Below are 25,685 nucleotides of genomic sequence, written 5' to 3'. Positions count from 1 at the left end.
GGGAGAGGAAGAAGCAGGCTCATAGAGAGGAGCCTGATGCGGGGCTCGATCCCAGAACGCCGGGATCACGCCCTGAGCCGAAGGCAGACACTTAACAACTGCGCCACCCAGGCGCCCCGACTTGGTATATTTAGGACCCGATATTTTATCTGTATTAAGGCCTCGCAGATTAGTCTTCTCAGAATCCTGACACGTCGATTTCCACCATTGTCTGCATGTAGATCGGACATTGTGGAGGAGCTACCTCAGGAGCTCATGGGTTACAGCGGTGCTAACACGGTTGCTGACGTGAAGGCTGCTTCCACCAGAGTCACTTGGGAGCCTTGACAAGTTGTAGACAAAAAGGAACTGGAACCTTGACAAGTAGAAATTCATTTGTTATAGTCAGATCTTGTGTGTGTGTGTAGTACAGTGATGCCAGGCCTGTAGGTTAGAAGATTCTTTCCATTCATTTCATCGTTTGGTCTCTTTCCAAAATAGGATATTTGAATCACTAGAAAATGTGAACAACAGCACCATGTTAGGGCCCCATAAAACTTTTTTATTACCCTCATTCCTGAATTAATAACATGCCAGAATTATGTATTCCTAACTCCTCTGGAGTGATAGCAATTGTAACATCAACTAACATTTTCCCCCTTCCCTTTGGATTTGCAAAGCGCCTCACATATGCTCTTATTCAGTCCTCACAGCCGCCCCTTGGAGGTAGATGCGACTATTCCAGTTGTGCAGATAAGCAAACTGAGGTTCTTCAACTGTCAGTTACTTGCCTCAAGTGAAAAACTAGATAATGACACAGCACCAGGACATCCGTGAGCGCAGACCTCCTTTCGTTTCAAACAGTATGTTCTTTTCATTACGTTAACACTGTGAGGACATTTATGGTTTCTTTAAAAATTCTGTGAGGACTCAAGAGATAGAGGCAGAGGTGATGTTAGGTGAGGGCAGATTTAAATAGCAATGTCCATGACTTGGTGGGGGGAGGGGGAGGCTAAAGAGCTGTTACACCGAAGGATGAGATGAGAACTAGCCAATGGTAGGAATGCCAATGGCCCAAGCTCTAGAATTTGCTCGATCCTCAATTGGTATGAATCCTAAGATGAATTATTAGGATCTCTGGTGGCTGAGAAATGCTTCATTGGACTTTGTGAGTAAATAGAGAAAAGTACCAGATGTAAAGAAAAAAAGAAAAATAGTTTATAGTCAGTACATTGGAAAAGTGGAAAGACAAAGACATTTCTGACTTCAATTCTTTATCCTCTGTAATAAACTATATTTCTGCTTACCAAATATTCTAATTCTTCTGCCTGCAGTGTCCCTCCCCGCAGGGCCCTCCCAATGCGATGATTGTACATCCCTTTCCCGTTGCACTTAGAGATGTTCGCGAACGGAAGTTAACGTGTGTCTTCTCAGTGGAAGCTTTAAAAGCCAGCTTGTGCTTGGCTGTGCCACTTTTCTCTGCCTCAAGAACAGCAACATCCAAAATACCAGTAGGTCCCTCAGCCTAGTTCCTGGAGATAAGAGACTATGGAGGAGGGGCCACAGCTACCTTGCAGTGAGCATAATATCAGGAGGGAGAAACTCTTGTGGTTATAACCACTAAAATTTCAGGGTTTTTGTTGTTGTTGTTACTATGGCATAACCTATACATTCCTGACAGATATATTCCTCTTTCTATGTGTTTATTCTAAAAAAAAAAAAAATGGGTAAATAGTGAAATGCACATTAGGTCAACCTCTTAATAATGATTGTCCTGTTCATTTATTTGTTTTTAAAATGAAAGATAAAAATGACATAGGAATTAAATATTTCTTAAAAATATGATGCCAGTACAATAGAAACTGGGAAACAGAAACGATACATGATCAGACATATGAGAAATTACCGCTATAAGCAGCATCAAGATGAGATGACAAGTCATGAAGTTTTGCACACAGTTAGTGCTTAATCATCACAGGGGCAGCAGTGACAAAGTTCTCAAAAGCAGAGCATCCTATTGGGCAAAGCAAAAAATATATATATTTTTGTAAGTAGAGCTAAAAATCTTCCCAGAAATTCCCTTCGTTCTAAGAATCTTTCATAATTATTCCTATTATACTTTAAAGTTGCCTGGTAATTCCAAAACAGTAGTTCTGTTGTTTTAATTAAAACAGCCTATTTTACTTAAATTTGCTATCACCAAACTGAATGTCAGAGGGAATTAGTTATTACTCATTTTAATCTCTACTTGTTTTCTCACAAGAAAAGAAATAATCCATACGTCTAAACAGAATTTTGCCAGTGGTCATTACCTGTGTTTTCATTTGTGTGTCCTCTGTTTAAAGAATAGCTTCTGGTATTTTTATCTCATTACCAAAATTTAAAACTTTAATTTCCTTACTTAAGATGATGGGATTATTTTACTTCAGGTATATTTCTTTTAGAATTACCTCCAAGCTCACGTGTCAGATTTCTTGTCCCCTTATATTATATTCCGCACGCCCATATCAGTATCAGCAACACCTCAAAACATTTCTTTCAGTGGACATTTCAGAGCACTCCCTATGATCCCAAACTGTGGCATCCTAGGCATTTAAGGGTTCCTGTTAATATACCAACAGTTCAGTCAGAAGTTGCTGCTATTAATGCTGGGATCATTTCATTTACCGCATCTATAAGGTGTGTTACAGGGGTACATTTTGATAGAGGTAGAAAGAAGAGAAAGAAAGATCCCAAGTATGAACATATTAAACTTCTAGTTCGCCTCTCTCTCGCTCTCACTTTCTCCCTCTCTCTCTCACCCCTTAGGTCCCCCCAACTTCTGAAATCTAAAGCTAAGATAAATGACTACATCTTTTCCCCAACTTAGTATTGAAGCACCTTAGGGTCAATCCTGGGACCCCTCTCTTCTTGACTCTAGTTGGTTACATCCAGCCCCATGACTTTAAGTTCTATCTAGAAATGAATGACTGTATTTTTTTTTATCTCCAATCTCAATCACTCCTGTGAACTCCAAGCTTATACATCCTACGTCTCCTCTTTGATATCAGATAGGGGTCGCCAGTCTAATATGACAAAACTTGCCATTTGAATTTCCCCCAAGCCTTTTCTTTTCATTCTCTTCTCTGTGTCAGTAAATGGCAACTGCCTTCCTCTCAATGTTAATGTCTCAATTCATCTGATTCTTCAAAATGAAATCCATGTTAATTATCTTCCCCTTTTTCCACCCTCCTGTTGTCCCCCACATATCCCCTCTTCTCCTCAGATCTCATCTCTTACCGTCTGCTGAATGGCCCTCGGTCAATGCTATCTACACTGGCCTCCTGCTTGCTGCCACCTCAGGGCATTTGCATTTGCTTTTCTGCCTGGAAAGGTCCTCCTCCCGTTATCTGCACACCTTAATTCAAGGGTCTGCTCAAGTATCGCCTTCTCAAAAAGCCTTCCTTGTGCACCTATACAAAATAGCATCTTACCCTCCACCCCCTTTACCTACCTTTATTTTTACCTCATAGCACTGACCACCTCTTGACTGTGTATGTACTTGTGTCATTCTCTTGCTACTTAAACACTAGTTCCTAGAGGGGAGGGACGTTGTCCATTTTGATTACTCTTGTGCCTCTAGTGCCTAGAACAGTGCCTGACACAAAGCAGCTATTTGTTGAATGAATGAAGTTTTGATGCAGTGAGGAGCTTTGGATGATCAGAAGGCAGCACGAGCCCTGCTGGAGAGGTGTACAGGAGAGCAGAGAAGCAGGACCTAATTGGGCATATGTCGGTACTGAAGATAAACTTTGCCGATCATACACTTTCCCTAAGGTTAGATCTGTATTGTATCATTTGCTTTTCAGTGTAAAATGTCAGAGTGCCTCCAAGTTCTGCACTATTCACAGGAGATCATTTAAGTAATTTTGACAGTAAAAAAATACAGCACGATGCTACCTCCCTTCCTACTCCCCTTACACCTTAACTGTGGCCTCTTCGGAGTGTGAGGTATTGTCCGCAGCAGAGTCTTTGCATTTATTTGTCTTTTTATGACTCCACAGAACCCAAATTTGGTACCTTTTCCACTTGTATTCTTAGTTCATTCACAGCACAGTTTAACATGGAAATTCAGCATTTTTATTTATGATGTGAGATTAGGACTGGGGCGTATGTAGAAGCTTTATTGTAGAAGCTACCAGAGGGAGCAAGAGTGAAGAAGCAGGTAGAGTGAACAGAAAAGGAGAAAACGCCAATATAAAGGGATTATCACCCAGGTCACTGCTGGGAAGCCGATGGGGCTTCCTCGGAGGCCTATGTAAAATGCCTCCCAGGGTTGTCCACCCGAAGGCGGGGGTCTAGAGCAGGGGTTGGCCTCCTATGGCCTGTGGGCCAAATCTGACCAATGGCTTTTTTGTAACTAAAGTTTTATTGGAACACAGCCATGCTAATTTGCTTATTTATTGCTTAAGGCTGTGTTGGGGCAATAAAGACAGAGCTTACTAGCTGCCACAGAGGCTATGGCCCCCAAAACCTAATATAGTTCCCATCTGGCCCCTTTCAGAACAAATTTACCAGTCTCTGTTCTAGAGCATTTATCCTCAAGCTCCCATGCACCTTTGTTGGAGAATTTCTTGAGGAGCTTTATCACTTCTGTGCTTCCTGGTACTGATCGTAAGAGGACCAAGTCATCTTAGAGCTGAGAGGCCCCTGGCTGAATGGGGAAGCATGCTGCATATGACCTAGGCCGCTTACTGTCAGTGAAAGGTGGGTCTGAACTGGCGCAGAACCACCCCCTTGTAGTTTCAGCTGAAATTAAGAGTGGGCCAAGAGAATGTAAATCATGCCTCAGTGGCATCTACTAGTCTTGATTTGGGCACATGTTAACAAGTTTGTGCCCTGGAAAGTGCAAATCTATTTACAGATGAAAACACTTAACTAATGAGGCTCCTAAATGAGACTTGGGGAAAATTGACTTACTGATTGAGGCAATTATTACAAGCTAATTGACTAGTGACAACTAATCCTTGCAACTGTTGAGCTTCCCTAACCTCTCCCATAAATTACTTTTATTCTCTTGCAAGCCGTTGACACCCAAATAGTCTTTATTGTCTTTTGAAATTATTGTTTATAGATTTATATTTAAATAAAAATTGACAAATACTTAATGGAAAAAGAATTATAGAGCCTATAAAGAAATGAAAGTTCAATCTTATTTCTTATTCCACTGCCAGAAGTTTAAAAAGATTATGTATTTGGGGCGCCTAGCTGTTTCAGTCATAAGAGCATGCAACTCTTGATCTCAGGGTCTTGAGTTTGAGCCCCATGTTAGGTGTAGAGATTACTAAAAATAAATAAACTTTACAAAAAGAATTTGTGGCTTGGTATGTAATCTTCCAGATTTAAAAAAATTTTCTATTTGAATATATATCTACTTACATTTGTTTAAAATAAACTATACAAACTTGTAACTAACTTGCTTTTCCCAAATGTAATATATATTAGACCTTCTTCCATATCAGTACAATAAAGATTCCTTGTTATTTTTAATAGCCGTATAGTATTCCATTCCATATACATACTCTGATTTCTCTGATAAACGTTAAATTGTTTCTAATTTCTTACTATTTAAAATGATACTCAATAAAACAAAACAATAAAAAGCAAAGAAGAAGTTGTGCTGTACATATACACTGACCAGGTCCCAGTTGTAGATACCAGTCTCCAGGACTGGACTGGAACTAGGACTCCTCAGGAAAATGACGATTCCAGTGCTAGGATGAGGACAGTGAGCCTTGACCATCTTATTGTACCAGAAAGTAGGAAAGTGTTCTGAAAATGAGCGGATTATGCAAAAGGATGCAGAAATTTGCTTGAAGTGGTTCCATTTGCCAAGTCTGGTCCAAATTTAAGTACCAAAATAATAAAGATTGTATCTTAATTAAGATAAAATTGTAATATTATATGTTAATAAGGATTATTTTATTGACTAAAATTAGGTCACTAGTCCATACTGATATAAAGAAAATCTAAATATATAAAGTCACTTGTAGTAGAAAGCAAACAATATAGAAGGAATGATGGAATTAGAAAATCACTGTTTGGCAACCATCATGTAAACAAGTGACTTGGGTATGAATCAACATGAGATCCTAAAATTAGTGGGTGAAAGTTTGAGGAGTAACTGAATTTTTTTAGTCTCAAAGTATGTGCCCACAAAATACCTATTAATTACAAAGAGAAATATGATAATATTACACTAGGAAAACCTGGCAAACACCTTAACCAAGTGTTGAAAGTTAACATTACCAGTAAGAAGACAAAACTCTAGCAGGTGCCTCCAGGTCTGATAGACTAAGGGAAGGACTAAAGGGTAATCCTACCAAAAGTGCATGACATGAACCCAGTCATGAAAATACATGAGACTGACCCAAAATAAGAAAAAGTCTGCGAATTACCTGGCCTGTACTCTTTTAAAAATGTCAGTGTCATGACATACAAAGAAAGACACAGAAACGGTTCCAGGTTAAATGAAACTAAAGAGACATGATGATGAATACAAGCCATGGATTTTCTTGCCATAAAGAGCATTACTGGGACAATTGAAGAAATCTGAATAAGCTCTCTAGCAAAGGTAATATTGTATCAGTATTAAATTCTGAACTTTGATAAATGTACTGAGATTTTATGGAAATGTTCTGGATTTTTAGGAAATACACAATGAAGTATTTAAGAGTAAAGGAGTACTCTGTACAACTCACTCTCACACACTGCAGAAAAAAGTTGTGTAAGGGTGTGTGGAGAGAGGAAAATGAGAAAGAGAAGAAAACTAATGTAAATAAAGTGTTAATACTTGGGAATTCGGGGTGAGTTATCTTCTTTGGTTATTCTTGTGATTTTTCTATAAATCTCAATTATGCCAAGAGTAAATTTTATAGACAGTACTCAAGTGAACATCAGTATTTATAAATATTTGTATCATTCTAAAGGAGTTACTGTAGAATAAATTCCAAGTGGAATTGATAAATCAAGGGATATGCACATTCTGGGTTTTCAGAGAAACTGAAGAAGTTCTATTTTACTCCTATGCGCCATTTGATAATCCACAAATGATACAGAGATAGTGCATTTCTGACACTTCGACATCAACGAACACTGTCCCCCTTTTGAATCTGAGTCTGATAAGTGAGAAATGAGATTTCTTCACTATTGGGGTTTGCAGTCCTTTGATGAGAAGATAGGTTGAATATCTCTTCATAGATTCAGTAATCATTTGAATTTCATTCTGTTTAAAGTGACTGTTCATACGGTTTGCCATTTCAGGTGGCATTTTTTTTCCTTAATCATTTATAAAATTTATTATGTTCAGGAGAGTAACAAATGTAGTATTAATTGTGAATGTGGATTCCTTCAACCTTTTAATTGTGCTTTATAATTTTAGGTAATCAAATCAGTCTTTTCCATAGGCATCAGGATTTCATATCATGTTTAGAAACTGAGTCTGTATAAAACTTTTTTTATAGTTTTATCTTGATAGAAGGGAAGTTAATAACAACCTATAAACCAAATGCCCCACATGTTCTGCATTAAAAACAGTTGTTACAGAATAGTTCAATTTTCCTAGCTTGCTCAAGATTTATGATGGATTTGGATCCCAAGGACAGGTCTGGTAGATTTCCCTCATCTTCTTCCATCCCAGTCCCACTCTAGCAGATGACAGTATGTGTAGGGAAGGCATCTCTTCCCAGAAATAATATCTTAGTGTAAATATCCGCCTGGAGAGAATCTAGTTGTTTTCTGCTTAGATGGGTCTGGCAGGCAGTGTCAGTCCCTTTGATCCCTTGAAAGCACACAGGCCTGTGGGCTGCCATCCTCTTGAAGGAGCCTGTCATTCCCCGTCAATCCATATTAGACAAGGATAGTGTTTTGTAACAGTTTATCTCCTTCAAGGTGATTTAGTTATTTTCTGCCGAGATTATGCTAGAGGATGTGATTACTTTTGTCCTGTCTGTCTCGTTATTTTTATTGCCAGAAAATGTTGTCGTTTACTTTCACTGATAATCTCTCTCTCTGAGAAAAGATTGTATTAATATTTTTCTGCTGGCTAAAAGCTTCATTTTTACATCGAACAACATAGAAATAAGATTGCTGTGGCTGTTCTTTGAAGATGCTGTCACGAATAAACAATAAACAACCCTAAGGAAAAGGGAGCTTTAAAAGTAGCAACATGTTATGCATAGAATATTTGTAAAAGAAAAGATCACCTATATAAGCATTCAATTACATGTAAATTGACCTCTCTGAATCATAGTATGTTGGTTAAGAGGAAATATTTGGATCTTACCATTGCTAGCTAAGTAATACTGAACGTGTGTCATATGCTGTTGTAGCTTACTCCTCTTATCTGTAAAATAGAAATAATTACTGTACTATGTGCTACTGTTGTTGCAAAGATTTACTTAGATAAATCCAGGGAAGTATTTTAATAGTACTTAGTACGTATTAAGAACTCAAGGAACATTAGCTGTCATCATCATCAACATTATAAATAATCCTTATACATTGCAGTAATAACTATCCAAATAATTAGATTCTGAAATAACATATTTAATACTTAATAGTATTATCTGTAATACACAAATGCCCTTTAACTGGACATTGACAGATATTGACTGAACCAAAATCTTCTCATTAACTCAGGAACTACTACAACAACAACAAAAATCTGTACAGTGGTTGCAGAGAGGAAAACTTCTAAAAATATGGCTTTAGTTAAGTCAGGCCTCTACAAAGAATATTTTTCATTTTTGGATAACAGTATTTTACCATAATTGCCTCTCTAACTGAAGAGGTTTGTAATGGACTTGCTGTAAATAAATGAAGGCTTCTTCCTCACAACGTCTTCTGCCATTTTTTGGACCATTCTGGAAAAGGCGGCTGCATGACAGCTCTTTTATTCAGACCCCAAACAGCTCGTGGCACACTCCAATTCCCCACTCCAATATTCCTCCTCCCGGCACCCTCACCATTTAATTTAGAAGGATTTTATATTAAATCCTATTCTGCTCATCTCCCTTTATATATGCACATACATACTCTGTGTATTTCATATTTCGGAACAAAAAACAAGTTGCCAGGCAATAATCACTATATGATATCTTAAAGGAGCTATGTATCACAATAAAATAAATAGAGCACAAATTTTAAGAGGCAGAAAATAAGTGTAAAATGAACACTTAAGAATTATGAAACTTAACACTGACTTCTGTGTCTAATCTCATCAATAGTTTGAATTACTGGATCTATTAACATATTGGGGAGAATCACAAACATAGCATAGCTTTATTTAACATGATGAAGTAACTCATTGTATCCTTGGATGCAATGGACACTGACTGCATAAAGATACATTGATTCATTGGCAACTGAATTGCCCTGCCCAATATGTGCTAATTAATGGAATAATAAAGGGGAGGCTGTAATGGAGAACAACAATCAAAATGTTGTATGTTCTTTTAAAATTTGTTGATATATGATTAAGACATGTGAAACTTTCAGTTTTAACAAATGCAGGCACCCATGGAATCCATACATTTCTAAGGTATGGGGTATTTCTCTCTTTAGAAAGTTCCTGTGCCCTTTTCCCAGTCAATCCCTCCTACCCAGAAAGCAACACTTTTCAGAATCCTATCACAAGAGACTAATTGTGCTTGGTCTAGAACTTCATGTAAGTGGAATCATGCAACATGTACTTTTTGGACCCTGGCTGCTTTTACTGCATGGTATTGTTTGAGATACATCCATATGGCAGAGTGTGACACTAATTTAATCCTTTGTTTCTGAATAGTATGCCATTGTATGCATATACTAATTTGTTTATCCATTCTTCTCTTGATGGACACACATCTGGACAGTTTCCAGATTTTACTATTACGAATAGAGCTGCTATAAACATTCTTCTTTATATTGATACATATTTTCGTTTCTCTCAGATAAACAGCAGGAAGCCCAATACTCTGTAAAAATATAATTTTAAATTTTATAAGAAACTGGCACACTATTTCCCAAAGTGGTTTACCATTATTATTCCTACTAGCATTATGAGAATTCTGAAAGTTCCATATCCTGGACAGCATTTGGTATTTTGTTGTTTTCATTTTAACCCTTCTAATAAGGGATATCTCCTTATGGTTTTAATTTGCTTCCTTGTGCTTGATAATGCTGAGCAATAAGTTCTTTATCAGATATATATGTTGCACATATTTTTTCCCGAGTCTATGAATTGACTATTCATTACTTAGTGGTGTCTTTGGAAGAACAGAAGTTTTTGATTACTATGAACTTCGATTAACACTTTCTTTCTTTTATGATTAGTGCTTTCTGGGTCATTGGCAAGAAATTTTCATTTTACCCAAGGTTGCAAAGCTATTGTACATTGCATTCTTCTTGGAGCTTTATTAATTTAGCCTTTATGTGTAAGTCTATAAGACCTCTTGAATTAATTTTAGTGTATTATATGGAATGGGTTGTGTAGGTATGTTCATTTTTTTTTCCCGTGTAGATAACCAGATGTTCCTATAACATTGGTTGAAAATGTTCCTTCAGCACAAAACCGCTTTGGGACTTTTGTATCAAGTCATTGAACCGTATATCATAGATCTCTGGGTGTCCTTTATTCTGTGCCTTTGATCTATTTGTCTATATTTTGACCAATCTCACACTATATTACTATACTTTTATATAATTTGTAATTTGCTTACTATACCTGTATGTAAGTCTTAAAATCAAGTAATGTAAGCCTTCCAACTTGTAAGATTATTTTGGCCATTTTAAGTTCTTTAGATCTTTCCCACAGTTTTTAGAACCAGCTTGACAATTTCTCCAAAAGTCTTATAGTCATTTCTGTTAAGATGTCATTGAATGTACAGATCAATTTAGCAAGAATTTATATCTTAAAAATATTGAATCTTCCTGTCTAAGAACATGGTATATCCTGCGTTAGTTTCTCTCAGCAGTGTTTTGTAGTTTTCAGTGTAGAGGTTCTATACATCTTTTTGTTAAATTTATTCCTAAGTATTTTATGATTTTGGATGCTATTACAAATGCTGATCATTTTTTAAACCCTTTTTCTATTGTTCATTGCTATCATAGAGAAAAATAATTGAGTTCTGTATACTCATTTTTGATTCTCAACATGTTAAATTCACTTACTTTTAGTTGGTATTTAGTGGAGATTTTTGTAGGATTTTTATGTATACAATAATATCATCTGAAAATAGTTTTATGTTTTCCTTCCTTCAAATCTTATCTTTTTTCTTTTCTCATGCCATTAGTTAGAATGTCTAAATAGTATAATGTTGAGCAGAAGTGGGGAAAGTTTTAATATTGCAACACTGGGCAGTAGGCTTTTCAAAAATGCATTTTATCAGATGGGTGAAGTTTCTATCTGTCTCTAGTTTTTTGTGAATTTTTATTATGAATAGGTGCTAAATTTTGCCAAATACTATTTATGCATTTCTTGCAGTGATTGTGGGTTTTTTCCTACTTTAAACTATTAATTTGAATTACATCAATTTTTTAAAGTTAAAAGAACCTCACGTTTATGTCTAAACCCCACATGGTCATGATTTATTATGGTTTTAATACATATTACTTAATTCGATATGCTAAAATTTTGTTAAGATTTTCTACATCTATGGTTATGAGTGCTATTAGTTCAATTTTTTTTCTTGTGGTATTATTATCTGGTTTTGGTAATAGCATTATGCTGGCCTTATAAAATAAATTGAGATTTTTTTTCTATTTTCTGAAAGAATTTGTGTACATTTAATATTATTTGTGAGTTAAGCGTTTGATAGAACTCACCAGTGAAGCCATCTGGGTTAGGAGTTTTCTTTGTGGAAAGGTTTTTTATGAAAAGTTCAATCTCTTTAGCAGTATAGTGTATATTAGCTTTTTATTGCTGTGTTAACGAATTATCCCTAAAACTTAACAGCTTAGGAGAACAAACATTTATTATCTCACAGTTTCTGCGGGCCAGTAATCAGGGAACAGCTTAACTGGGTGCCTCTGACTTAGAATCTCTCATAGGATTTCAGTTAAGCTGTCAGCCTAGGCTGCCATCATCTGAAGACTCAGCTGGAAGAGAATCTATCCCGAGTTCATTCATGTGGCTTTCTGCAGGCCTCAGTACTTGCTGGTCATTGACTACTAGTTCCTTCCCTGGTGGGCTTCTCCAAGGTTACCTGACTGCTGTCCTCACAAAATGGCAACTGGCTTACCACAGAGTGAGTGATACAAGACAGAGAGAGAGGTAGAGATATAGATAAGGTATATAGAGAGAGACCCATAATGTCTTTTATAATGGAATCTTGGAACTGAACATGCCATAATTTCTATTGTATTTTATTGGTCACACAGGCTAATTCAGATAAAACATTGAAGGGGACAACACCAAGGTGTGAATACCAGTATTGTGAAATATACAAAGTAATACAGTCATAAGCAGTGGAAAAAAATAAAAGTATACTTTTCAGAAAAAAAGTATTCATCCCAGTATCTGTACATATATTGGGAGTTTTATGCTCCTTTCTGACACTAATATAGAGAGGCATTGACAAACTGGATTGGTTAGGCAAGGTAATAGGCAACAAATATTGTGGAGTGTTTCTCAAACGCCAAATGAAGAATGGTACTTACAATTGGTTGAAAATCCCGAAAGGCAGCATATTCTTTGATCTGATAGTTCTACCTTTAAGGATTTATCCTGAGAAAATACCCTGGATGAGTACACAAAGAGTTGTGTGCGGAGTCTTCACAGTGTTGGGGGCGCCTGGCTGGCTCAGTCAGTAAGTGTGTGACTCTTGATCTCAGGATCATGAGTTCAAGCCCCACATTGCGTGTGGAGCCTACAGTAATTTTTTTTTTTAAGTCTTCACAGTGCTATTTAGCAAAGAAAAGGATGCAAAGAGCTTATTTGTTCAAAAGTAAAGGAATGTTACATAAAATTGGTATTTTGTAGCCATCAAAGTGATTTCCTAAAAATATTCATTGACATGAAAATATTTTTATCATTGTTTCTAAGTAAAATAGAAACACGTCACAAAAAGAGAATTTCCACAGAATGATTCCATTATATGAAAAATTTATGTATAAAAAAGTCTAGATATTATTTTTTTAAAGATTTTATTTATGTGTGTGAGAGAGAGAGGACGTGCTTGACAGAGAGTAGGAGGAGACGGGAGAGGCAGAGGGAGAGGGAAAAGCTGACTCCGCATCAGCAGGGAGCCTGATGCAGGACTCCATCCCAGAATCCTGACATCATGACCTGACCGGAAGGCAGATGCTTAACGAACTGAGCCACCCAGGCACCCAAAAGTCTAGATATTATTACTGAAAATATTAGCAGTTATACCAGAGTGGACATCTATTGTTTTACCCTACCCAGTATCTACTTCTCCTTCTCCTAATAGCAAGACCTAGACTTTTCAATTATCCTTTTCTTATCCTCCGCTCAATAACTGGGTGGAATTAACTCAAACCTCCAAGTTCAACAAAGGAGTTGGCATGTGCCCTAGTCTCAAGCAATCATTGTATTCCCAGCCAGCCACAGATACTGATTCAGGGTTAAGACTGAGAGAGTCAAACCCCAGACTTTAGTCTGAGTAAGTCTGGAACTAGAGTAGCTCTGTTGCTCCTTTGTGGAAGCCAAGAGACGGTGGCGTACCTGGTGAGATCATTTGACCGTGGATTTCCAGTCAAGCCCTAGTGTCCTCATCTCACTTAGGTTCCACTACCCTATGTTATAGCATCACGTTTCTCCCCACCACAAACGCCTCTACTTGATTTAGCTGCACCTCGTGGCTTTTGGACTGAACTAGGAAAAAAGGAAGGAAGAAAAGATGAAAGGGAAGAAGGGATGAATAGAGAGAGGGAGGAAGAAAACTTGATTTTCATTTATTTATGAGAAGATGGCTAGGTTAGAAATTAGGGAAATTTATTTGAGACAAATGAAAACAAAAGGGGAACCAAGACCATTGTCTTCTTCATGCTTAAGGACTCACATATAGAAACAGAAAGAACTATTTTGAATTCAATAGTATAAGTTACAGGGAGGCATATTTGCTTCAGTATAAGCAACATAGTGTTCTAACAATGAGAGCTGTCTAGGGGTAAAATGGGATGCCTTGTAAAGCGATGAACCCCTTGTAACTGGAAGCACTGAAGCAGAGACTGGATGCCAATCATCAGAGTTTTGTACAGGAGATTCATTCCTGCCTTAAAGGAAGGGTAGCTCCAAATGACAACTAAATTAGTTAACCTGGGTAGGTAACTAACTTGGGAACCCTGGGCTTTCATTTCATCTTTTTATTTCCTAATATGACAAATAAGTCTTTGCACAGCACGCTTTTTAACAAAACTCAAAAAAATGTCTGAAAGAGGATATTTGGGGAAAGCAGTACTCGCAATTTTCTAGTAGCAAAAATAATTAGGTCCTGATCTTCTTGTGACTCAGAACACTCAGTAGTCAGTGCGTTAAATACAAAGAACCTAATGGGACACAGTGTTCCCATTGGAAATATAAAGCTATTTCAAATTATACAGAGAAGAGAAATTTCCCTTGGATAAAATTGAAAACATTACATACCATATCAGGGAAAGAAAAACATTATATTTTTATCAGCATGGGACTTTAGAGTGTTTTTTTATGAAAGCATGAGCATGACAAAGTGAAAAAAACAAAAAATATTGATAAATTTCTGAACTGTCAGATTTTAGCTAATGGAGTAAAATTGCTCAGGTCCTTATGGAATAAATTTTACACATGAGTGTTCATTCCTTTAAGCAATAAAAGTTTTGTTTTGATAGGAGTCTTTTTACAAATGTATAGGTACATTTGCCACTTTCCTGCTTTAACAGAGACTACAAAAAAATAGTGTCTTAATGGCACACAGAATTATCACTGTATACTCAACTTATATGGAGGCCCTCAGCATCTTCTGAAGCATAGTGTGTGTGTGTGTGTGTGTGTGTGTGTGCGCGCGTGTGTGTTTTCCTACATTATCGTGCCATTAATGTGTGTTTTGAGTAGTGTTGTCTCCTTTTTAAAGTTTTTCAGTTTTCTTCCTTACTATCAGACTTCCAGTCTGTCATTCTTCAATGCTGCTAATAAATCTATCTCTGGCAGCCTTTTGCCTGATGTTAAATTTGCTGCTTTTCATCTGCTACTGTTTGGAAAAATGGATAACTTAAGCAGAATAAGAGCACACAAGAAAGATTAGATCAAAACGGTGGGCTGAGCACGTGTGTGTGCCTCATCTTCCTTTCCCATGTCCTTGGAAATGAAGGAAATAGATGCTGTATGTGTGCAATACAAGAATGAATGGCATTCTTATAATGCGTTTATTTGAAGTGTATAGTTCCTGGGGGAGTCAAAACTGTTTGGAGTATCTTGGTTCCTACCTCCTCCCTGCAATACTGGAGCTGGGATGGAGGGTTTTTGATGTAGAGACAATCAAAACCATGTGGCCTGTGGGAAAGAGGCTTGACAAAAAGTCTAGCATGTTCAGCGTGCGAACACTTGCTACCAGGAGGCCTTCCACTTCGCCGTCCTGGCGACTTGTCAAATTTTATAAAAGCTTGGATTTTAAAATGAGAAACTGACCGTTTTCAGTTTAACTTAATCAGAATTCACATTTTCTTCAACTCGACATGTAAACAGCTTTCGAGAATGGTAAATTTTAAATTATATGTAAATTATTTAATCCCTTAATAGTTTTGGAACTAGAAACTATGACTTTTTTCAGTTCTGGAAGATTCCAAGTTATCATTGCTTCAAATGTTACCTCTCTGCCAATCCCTCCATTCTCTTCCTCTAAAACTCCTGTTAAAAGGGCATTAGAATCCACATCTACCCTCTGTATCTCTTAATTACCTTTCCATATTTTAATTTCTTTTGTCTCTCCGAGAGGTGTTTTAGGAGAATTCCTCAGACTATCTTCTCATTCCCTAATTCTCTCTTTTACTATGTAATGTATCAATTATCTATTGTTGTCTCACAAATCACTTCAAAATTTAGTGGTTTGAAATAAGAACAATGTATTGTTTCTCATGATTTTATGGGTTGCTGGGTGGTTTTTCTGCTAGCCTTGCCTGGACTCCCTCTTGCACCTGCAGCTACCTGGCACGTCAGCTGGAGTCTGGTTCACTGGGCAGTGTCTGAACAACCACTCACATGACCTCTCACCGCCCAGGAGATAACCATGGCTTCTGTATTCCCAGCAGCATGAGAGTTTAAGACCCAATACTTAGTACTTTCCAAGCCTCTTCACTTTTGCAAGTGATCCATTAGCTACAACTAGTCACAGAGAAATAGACTCCACCTTTTGATGGCAGGAACCGCAAAAAATGTATGGCCATTCTTCACAGTTCACCGTACTGGCTAGAATTTGTTCATCGTCTACAAATTCAACGATCTATATTTTATATTTTAAGTATAGTTTTCATTTATAATATTTGTAACTTTTTTCATAACCATATATTCTCCTTTTGTGCCTATTGCGTTGCATGAAATCTTATAATGAATATATTTTTTAAAATTCCTTCTTTGAAAGAACAAACTTCTTTTAAGATCTTCGTCATATTGTGCCATGCAACTGATTTCATGGGGGGTGAATTTCTGTTCTGCTTGTTAACTTCGTTGGTGGTCCTTTACCGGTACTTTTTTTCCTGAGGTTCATTTGAGGGGTAGATTTCGTATTGATTTGTTTTGGTTCTCAGTCTCTCACCTCCACCTTTCCTACTTTTACTTACTGTCCTACTCCTCTGGATCTCTGGTCCATATGTGTTTTGGGGAACCCCACGCTATTATGAGCTATGGGTTTAGAATGGATTTTGGCCTGGGGCCAGAAGGCAGCTTGCCTCAATTTCCAGTTACAAGTCTTCTTGCTTCCTGCTTCCTTAGCCTACACTTTCCTGTGAGCCCCAGACAGAAAGTCAGCAGCAAGAAGGTGGAGAGTAAAAATATGGGGCCTTTCCTTTCCCAGCTTCCTTTCATAGCAGTGAGTAGGAAAGGTCCCACTCCAGCCACTGTCTTTAAGCTATGAGTGCGGTCAGGTCCCTTATCTCCTGTGCAGGATTTTTAATCTTCATCACCAGCAGGAGCCACCCATTCCCCACTTCTGTTTCCAGGCTCATCATCTGGCAGGCCTTCGGCTTCAGTCCCACTTACTCGTTCATATTTCTTTCTTTTTTTTTTAAAGATTTTATTTATTTATTCGACAGAGATAGAGACAGCCAGCGAGAGAGGGAACACAAGCAGGGGGAGTGGGAGAGGAAGAAGCAGGCTCCTAGCGGAGGAGCCTGATGTGGGGCTCGATCCCAGAACGCTGGGATCACGCCCTGAGCCGAAGGCAGATGCCCAACCGCTGTGCCACCCACGTGCCCCATCGTTCATATTTCTGTTGGTTTATGAGCCACAGAGATGTTTCTGTGTTTTGGGCTCAGTCTACGGATTTTACATTTTATCTAGTATAGGTATGGCTTTCTACTAGATGAAGCACATTACATATGAATGTACTATCCAATTGACCAAAGTCCCACCATTGTTTTAGCAAAGCATCTAATATAGACTCAGAAGTATATGACAGGCACAGGAAAAGGTGCTCAATATTGTTAACCAATAGGGAAATATAAATTAAAACCACAATCAGGTGTTAGCATATAATTATTAGCATAGCTAAAATTAAAATCTGATTATACCAAGTGTTGACAGGGTGTAGAGCAAGAAGAGCTCTCATACACTGTTGATGGGAATGAAAAATTATACAAGTTTAGAAAATAGCTTGGCACTTTCTTAAAAAGTTAGTATACACCTACATATGATTTAGTCATTCCACTCTTAGGTATTTACCCAATTGATGCATTCATCCATATAAACATTTGTATGTAAATGTTTATGACAGTTTTATTTGTAATGGTCAAAAATTCAAATTCCATCAACAGCTGGATGGGTAAATTGTGGTATATGTGTACAATGGAATGCTACTTGGCAATTAAAAGGAAATAAACTATTAACACAGAATGAATCTCAAAATAATTAAGCTGAGTGAAAGAAGCCAGACAAAAAAGAATACATACCATATGGTTCCATTTATAAACATTCTAGAAAATGCAAACTAATTTACAGTGACAAAAATTAGATCAGGAATTGTCTGGGGGCAGGGAAGGGAAACGGGGAAGGGTGGAGGGTGGAAATCATGAAGAGTCACGAAGGGGATTTTGGAGGTGATGGACGTGATCATTATGGTGATGGTTTCACAGTACTTATATACCAAGCTTAAATTATACACTTGATATCCAGCTTATTATATACTAATTATGCCTTAGTAAAGCTTTTTCAAAATAATTTGATGCTATGTATTTCTGAGTTAGTTTAACTTGGACATACCAGTTTAACTTAAAATGAAATTGTAATACTGACAAAAATATTAACAATGACAAGTGACACTTATTGAGCACTTTGCCAAGCCAGTTATTAGGCTAAGCAGTCTACTAGGTCATCTCACTTGACACCTTCAACAAACTTATCAATAGGAATTACTAATAACTCCATTGTCTAGATAAAGAAGGTTGGGCTTCAAAGGACTAAGTAACTTGCACAATAGATGACACATAGATAAGTGGCAAAAATGGAATTCGAACCATAAGCTGTGGTTCTAGGGCCCAAACTTTTAACATTACCCCTAGTAGGATGGAAGGACAATTGGCCTCACTCTTACTCAGTTTCCTAGTCTTGTCCTATAAAACTGCTCTCTCCCAACCCCATGTTTATTTTCTCCTAGGAAAGGCTAATAAGCTTGTTCCCAAGCATGAGGGTCAAGAAAGAGCAGCACCTGGTTATGTCTCTGCAGGTTACCTAAGTAAGGAAAAACGGAAAGACTAAAATTATGGAGTGTCCTTGCTGATCCTTGCTTGTCCTTACCGGGCTATTTCATACCTCTGTGGAGATAGAAACTGTAGAAAATGGATAGTAATACAGTAACTCCTGTCCATAAAAATGCGAATTGTCTGGTGAAATACTGCATTGATTATTGCCCTATAGACAGGGACTGCTTTTAGCCTGTGTTTTATCCATTTATATATCCATTTCAGCATTTCTCATCTGACTGTAGATTATCTTTTGAACTAATTCTAACATCTACTGGTTCCCTCAGGAGTTAGTAAGTTACATAAAATCTTGAACATGTATTCGTTTTTGTTTGTATGAGAGATATGATTTTATCCTTAAATCTATCCTTTAATACATATATAATTCAAAATAATTCTAAAAATATATCATCTAACAGAGCAAGCAGCTCACGAAATTTCCTCTGTATATATTTTTAATGACTTTGAGAATTTCAATTCTAATGTAAGACAATGGTGAGCCCCTCCCATTGCATCTAATTAGATAAAGTAAGATTTGGGAGAGGGAAATAGAGACTAGACATAAAAAAGAGTTGGAGAAGTTCAAATGGGTTTTCCTTCCCATAAAGGGAAATAAAGTTTAAGGAGAAGAGGAGGAAAAATATGTGCAGACTTTAAGATTGCCTTCTTGTGACATCTGTAAGGGGAAAGGAAGGAAGCCAAATACATGTTCTTTGGCTTGAGGTGATCATAGAAAGAGCTGCGACCTTATAAAACTGAGTATTTGGAAAGAAAGTAAGAAATACCTGCTTTATGATGATGAGTGTATTAAATACAGATGACTCACAGTTTTTCCAGTTCAAATATCCAAGTTCTTCTCTGTCCCTTAGTTAAGGCAATAAGGTGGTAAGACAGAGCAGATGAGGAGGCCTGACCAAAATGCAGGTGCCTGGAGCATAAGATTAAATAAGATTTAAATAAGATAAATTAAATACGATAAAATAAGATTTCTGTACCCTAGGTAAGAAAATCAGAAAAGCATTAATAGATCTAGAACTGAACAAAGACTTTTATCCAGATTATCTTTCATAAAAGAAAATAAATGTATGGATATCTGGTTAAAACTAAAACAGAGGGAAATTATGAAAGTTTTCTGTAAGAAAAACCATAAATGGGAATTGAATACAGCATATATTACTTTAGGTGTGTAAAATATCAGTGATGCTGTTCTTATAGATAAATAATGTTTTATCTAAGATGACATTAAAAATGCTTAACAACTTTAAGGTACAAGAAAGACCTATCTGGAAGGATGCAAGACCCACTGGAGCAAGGTTCTGGAGGCCCCTGGCTGTGCCTGACATTGAGCTGGGATCCATGCTGGATGATGGAAAATCCAGTAGCCCTTGGGCAGATAACCAAGGTCACTGGGGCAAGTGACTAGCACTTGGAAGGCTTGGGGAAGTGGCTACTTACAAATTGCATGGAATTATTTTGCTGTTTTAATTAAAATGCTTCTCTTTCTCTCTCTCTTGCTCTCATAAGTACTTGGTACTGCTCACCTAAATGGAAAAAACAACTGTAAAAGAACTGGTCACTGTATGAGTTAGGAATGGGCGGAGCTACAAACGATAGAAAAGTCTACCAGAGGGGCTTAATGGAAGAGTTCTTTTCATATCCCACGTGCGCGCGCGCGCGCACACACACACACACACACACGTGCGCGCGCACACAACCAGACTAGATATGAGCGGTCCAAGGCTTGGACATGGGCTGCACAGAGACGTCATCACGGACCCAGTCTCCTTCCATCGTTGTGCTCCTCTATCCTTAGCCGTCCTCACCATGCTGTTGCCTCATTGCTGCAAGATGATTCTTCCCATCTAGTTTCAGGAAAGAGTGAGAGGGAAGGGTGAAGGAGTCGTACCTGTCCTAGGAGAGCACATGCACCGCAGACATCTGCTTGCCCTTGGCCAGAAGTGTGTCGCATTATCTACCCTACCTGACACACAGCACCGGAAGTCAGTATGTTTGGTGATGCACTTTGTTGTCTTGAACAAAATGAGAATTTATTAGTGAGGATGAAGAGGAAAAGAAATACTGGTTGGGTAAAAACACACGACACTCGTCTAAAAACTCCATCACAAATTGGATAAAATTGGCTCTACCAATGAATTCTTAACATTTACGAAAAGGTCTTAAAATAGCAAAGTACAGTTCAGTCTGCTATGGGTTTTTAAATAATGTATTGTGTCACTCAGTAAATGTTGTTATTTTTAAATTTCACATCTGCAGGGATGTATGTAATCACAACCTCATGTTTAAGTGGAAACCGTTGTATGACATATAAGCTGTTTCCAAACATGTATAACTAATCAAATTTTTAAGCCAAATTTCTTCATCCATGCAGAAAAAATACTCCTCATTGATGTTCACATAAAAGCTTTTCATGAATGTAAGATTAATTTTGTAGTGTTTAAGGAGAGAGAAAGGGCATAATTTTAAAATTGTAAAACAATCCTAGTAGAGGCAATCAAATATAAAGGACTTTTCAACTTAAAAAACATATTAATTTCAGAGGTACTCACCCCTTTAAGGTAGTTATATTTTGCTCTTCCTTGTTCTGCTTCTTTTCTGAGGTGATTTTCAGTTTCCATTCTCTCTTTCTCCATTTTTGTTTGACTTTTAATATTTTTCTCCATTTCAGAAGGGAATTTTTGTAAGAGTGATAGAGAGGTCCCCCCCCAAATTGCCCAACATTATGTATCTCTATTCTAGAAAATGGTGTTCTCATTTGTCTCTGCAAAGAGGCTTTTCATAGTTTCTAGTGCAGCAAATGAAATGCAATAAGTTACGCTCCCAGTTTAAAAACATTTATGATGAAATACTATGTAAGAGTTCATTGGAGAATAACCCTTGCGTAAAACATTTGCGCATTGCTTTATTTAGTGTGAATCCCAGTTTGGGAAGAAAAATGTTTTCAGAACAGTTTCCTTTTGGTAACTGTTAATACTGCTAGATCCTCTAAGTGCACCAGAGAGGAGAGGGGAGTCGGGTAGAGCCCGGCATACACAGTTCAGAGCCTGATACCCACGTACAGCACATCCAGGGCTGGAATGCCTCAATCAAAAACTAAGCGGTTCTCTGAAAAATAAAGATGGAGGGTAGCAAATGACATTTCCAAAGTAGATGTTGGTTCTTTGTTTAAGCTCTACTTATGTTCAATTTGAATTAACTCAAAGTAAGTAGACTGAAATACTGACTACATTGCTTGAAGCCCATTTACCCTTAATCTGTGTCACTAATGAGCAATGTGTCGTGGTGACCCCCTTTCCTTCTTTTCTTTCTCAAGCTCAATGTCTATTTGACATTGAATGGACCCAATGAGTCACCTAGATCTAATCAGAAAGAGCTGTAAAGGTGGCCAGAATGTGTTGTCACTATAAAATGTTATATCCTGCTAGTGAGGGTGTAAGTTGGCTCAACTGTTGGAAGATCATTTAATAATGCATGAAGAATCTTTTAAAAATACAGCAATTCTGCTCTGTGCTCACATCTGATCATCAACTTTGAATAAAGTAGATTTATATACAGATGTTTATCATAGCATGTTTATAAAAGAAAGAATAAAAATAACTTCTAATTATTAGGTTATTATGACATAACCTAATATATGGTTATGATCAAAGGGTGAAAGGGGTGCCTGGGTGGCTCAGTCAGTTAAGCAGCCGACTCTTTTTTTTTTTTTTTTAAGATTTTCTTTATTTATTTGTCAGAGAGAGCACACAAGCAGGGGGAGCAGCAGCAGAGGGAGAAGCAGGCTCCCCGCTGAGCAAGGAGCCCAATGTGGGACTCGATCCCGGGATCCTGGGATCATGACCTGAGCCAAAGGCAGATGGTTAACCAACTGAGCCACCCAGGTGACTCAAAGCATCTGACTCTTGATTTTGGCTCAGGTCATGATCTCAGTGGTGAGATGGAGCCCGCGCTGGGCTCTGTGCTGGGCATGGAGCCTGGGTAAGAGTCTCTCTTCCTCTCACTCTGCCACTTTCCCACCCTCTCACTCTCAAAAACTAAACAAAACAAAAACAGAGGGTGAAAAGATAAAGTTTGGAATAGTGTATATTGTATGACCTGAATTTTAAAAATTATTTGTACAATAAGACCCAACGTAGAAAAATTACTGAAAGAAAATACAACCATGTCATATCTAGGTAAAGCAATTTCCTCCCTCTATGCATGCCTTATACACCCATCTGATTAATTATTTTGATTAAATACCTAAACATAGAAATGATCCAGTATATTGTTATTTTTCAATGTTTTATGTCACATTTTCAAATGACCATCCAGAAGTGTTATACCAATTTATGTATGTTTATTGGAAGCAAGCTAATTTTCCTTCCCTTTTTTTAAAATTTATTTTTATTTTTTATTTATTTATTTTATTTTTTTAGAGAGGGAGGTGGACAGAGGGAGGGGGAGAGAGAAAATCTTAAGCAGGCTCCATGCCTAGCACAGAATCCAGCGCAGGGCCTGATCTCACAACCCCGAGATCCTGACCTGAGCTGAAATCAGGAGTCTGATGCTTAACCAACTGAGCCACCCAAGCACACCAGCAAGCCAATTTTCTTCCTAGGGGCACCCAGCTTTCCAGGTCTTCTTTATATTTTTCTTTATTGTCTAAATCATCTATATCAAACAAGAATATTTTAGTAGTAAAAAATACTTATACACACATGAAAATGGCTGTGAAGATATAGTATTAGAAATGTAGATCAACTAAGATGGAACATCTTTCCTTCAAGAGATTGTCAAGAGTTTCTTGGAACCAGCCTGAGACCCATACCTCAACCTCAAGTACCTGTCTATCATCCTTTCTTTAACTGATCGGTGTTTCTACTTAAGTGTGTCATCATCCACCGTACATTAGAATCGCCAAAAATTGGACTCCCAACCTAGCTCCCACTAGCCTCATTTTATTAGTGGCATCGTCCTTCTCTCATACTTGAAAACTTTGAGCAATCTTTGACTTCTCCTTTCTTGCCTACTGAGTTACCAAATTATAAACTTTCCTGAACCTGTTCTCTGTCCTTTCTTTTCTATTCCTAGTGCTCCCACCCTAGCTCAGGTTTCCATGACCTCTTTTATGCAACAAATAGTCAGCACCTCCTCTGCACAAGACATTCCATATGGCGATGATCCTAGGACAGATGCTGTTCCTACCCGCATGGAATTTATAGTCTAGCAGGATGGACAGACAGTTAAGGACAAATTATGCAGTTAATCATCTAACTACAGTAGTGATAATGCTTCACAGAAGGAGGACTGAGAATTTTAAGAGGAAGTAACTGTAGAGATCTATCTAGTCTGGAGAGCTCAGGTTGAAGATTGCTTGAGGAAGTACCATTTGTTTTGAGCTCTGAAGTGCGGGCTTAACTAACTAAGTGAAGCACTCTAGGCGTAACAAATGATGTGTTCAAGAAAACTGAGGAGGAAGGGACTGGGGCATTCAGAATACTGAGGCAAAGCCAAGTTGGATGGAGGACAAAGAGAAGAGGATAATGGTCTGCCCTGAGGCTGCCAAGGTGGGGTAGCCAGATTATGCAGCCCCTTCTAGGCTACGTACTAGATTGTAGAACTCAAACAGCCGGAAAATAGCCTCTCTGACTCCAGGGTATAGCCTCTTCGATTATTATTGCGCACTACAACTAGATACATCTTTCTAAAAGACCTGCTGGAACACATTAGTTCCTAACACAAAGAAAACTAGAAAAAAAAAGAAAAAGATGATCACTAAGTAGCTCGCCACTGCCTATGAGCTCAAGGGGACTTCTTGGGCTTTGGTGTTGACTGAATTTTTTCCCCTTCAAAATTCATATGCTGAGGTCTCTACTACTCCTAGTATCTTATTTGGAAATAGGGGAAATGGGGTCAGATGTAATAGTGAAAGTCATTCTGGAGTAGGGTGGGCTCCTAATCCAAAAGGACTTGTATTCTTATAAAAGGGAAAATGTGGATTCAGGCATATGCACGCAGAGAGAGCGCCATGTAATTGCAGTTGTGTTGTCACAAGTCAAGGAACTACCAGAGCTATGAGACAGCCCTGCAACAAATCCTCTGCTAGCACTTCCAGAGGGAGCATGTCAGACTTCTGAACTCCATGTAAGGCAATAAATTTCTGTTGTTTAAGTCATTCCGTTTGTGATACTTTGTTACAGCAGTCCTAGCAAACTAGTACCGACTTTTCACTGTAAATTTTTCATTTGAGATAAATCGAACTGTTGTCCCCAGACACACAAGAGGACTACCACTTTTCTTGTTTTCCTTCTTTCCCGACTAAAATGATCTCCACTTCGCTCTGCTTATCTGTATCAGTTCTTCCTTTTAAAACCCACCCATGGGAACCCCCTTCTCTTCTGAAGCCTTATGTAATTATTTGTTAATGTCATATTCATGCAACTTTTGTAAGCTACCTTGAATAATTTAGGGACATGATGAAGTAAAATAAATGGGTAAAAAGATGGTGTGGTGCCGAATAGCAATACTGATCATTGTCTATTATATGATACTCTGTATTTGCCATTTTGTTATGTATTTGTCTCATCTCTCCAACTAGATTGTGTGCTTCATGACCTTTCTGTACTTTGAATCCCCTAAAGTAGTTCACCAAACCCTACTTGATTGCCTGAAAGAGGCATCCCTGACCGACCTCTGGTAAAGAGTGATCTAGTTGATTTCAGGGCAGTAGCCACCATGATGCTAACTTGACTTTGCATCAGGGGCTCCAATCCTCACTCTCGGTATCCACCTCAACATCC

General features: G+C 37.8%; 1 long non-coding RNA gene across 1 annotated transcript; it reads right to left on the bottom strand.

The window, feature by feature from the left end:
• Positions 1-55: 55 nt before the first annotated feature.
• Positions 56-21,649, bottom strand: LOC103659629. Its single transcript, XR_567563.1, has 4 exons — positions 21,453-21,649; positions 20,662-20,747; positions 1,886-1,993; positions 56-493 (listed from the first exon to the last, which is right to left on the bottom strand). It is a non-coding gene; the product is annotated as an uncharacterized LOC103659629 (long non-coding RNA).
• Positions 21,650-25,685: the final 4,036 nt, after the last annotated feature.

This window comes from Ursus maritimus, unplaced genomic scaffold (assembly GCF_017311325.1).
Source record: "Ursus maritimus isolate PB19 unplaced genomic scaffold, ASM1731132v1 scaffold_1, whole genome shotgun sequence".
Taxonomy (NCBI): Eukaryota; Metazoa; Chordata; class Mammalia; order Carnivora; family Ursidae; genus Ursus; species Ursus maritimus.
Note: the sequence above shows the minus strand (reverse complement) of the source record. Positions and strands in the feature narration are given on the sequence as shown.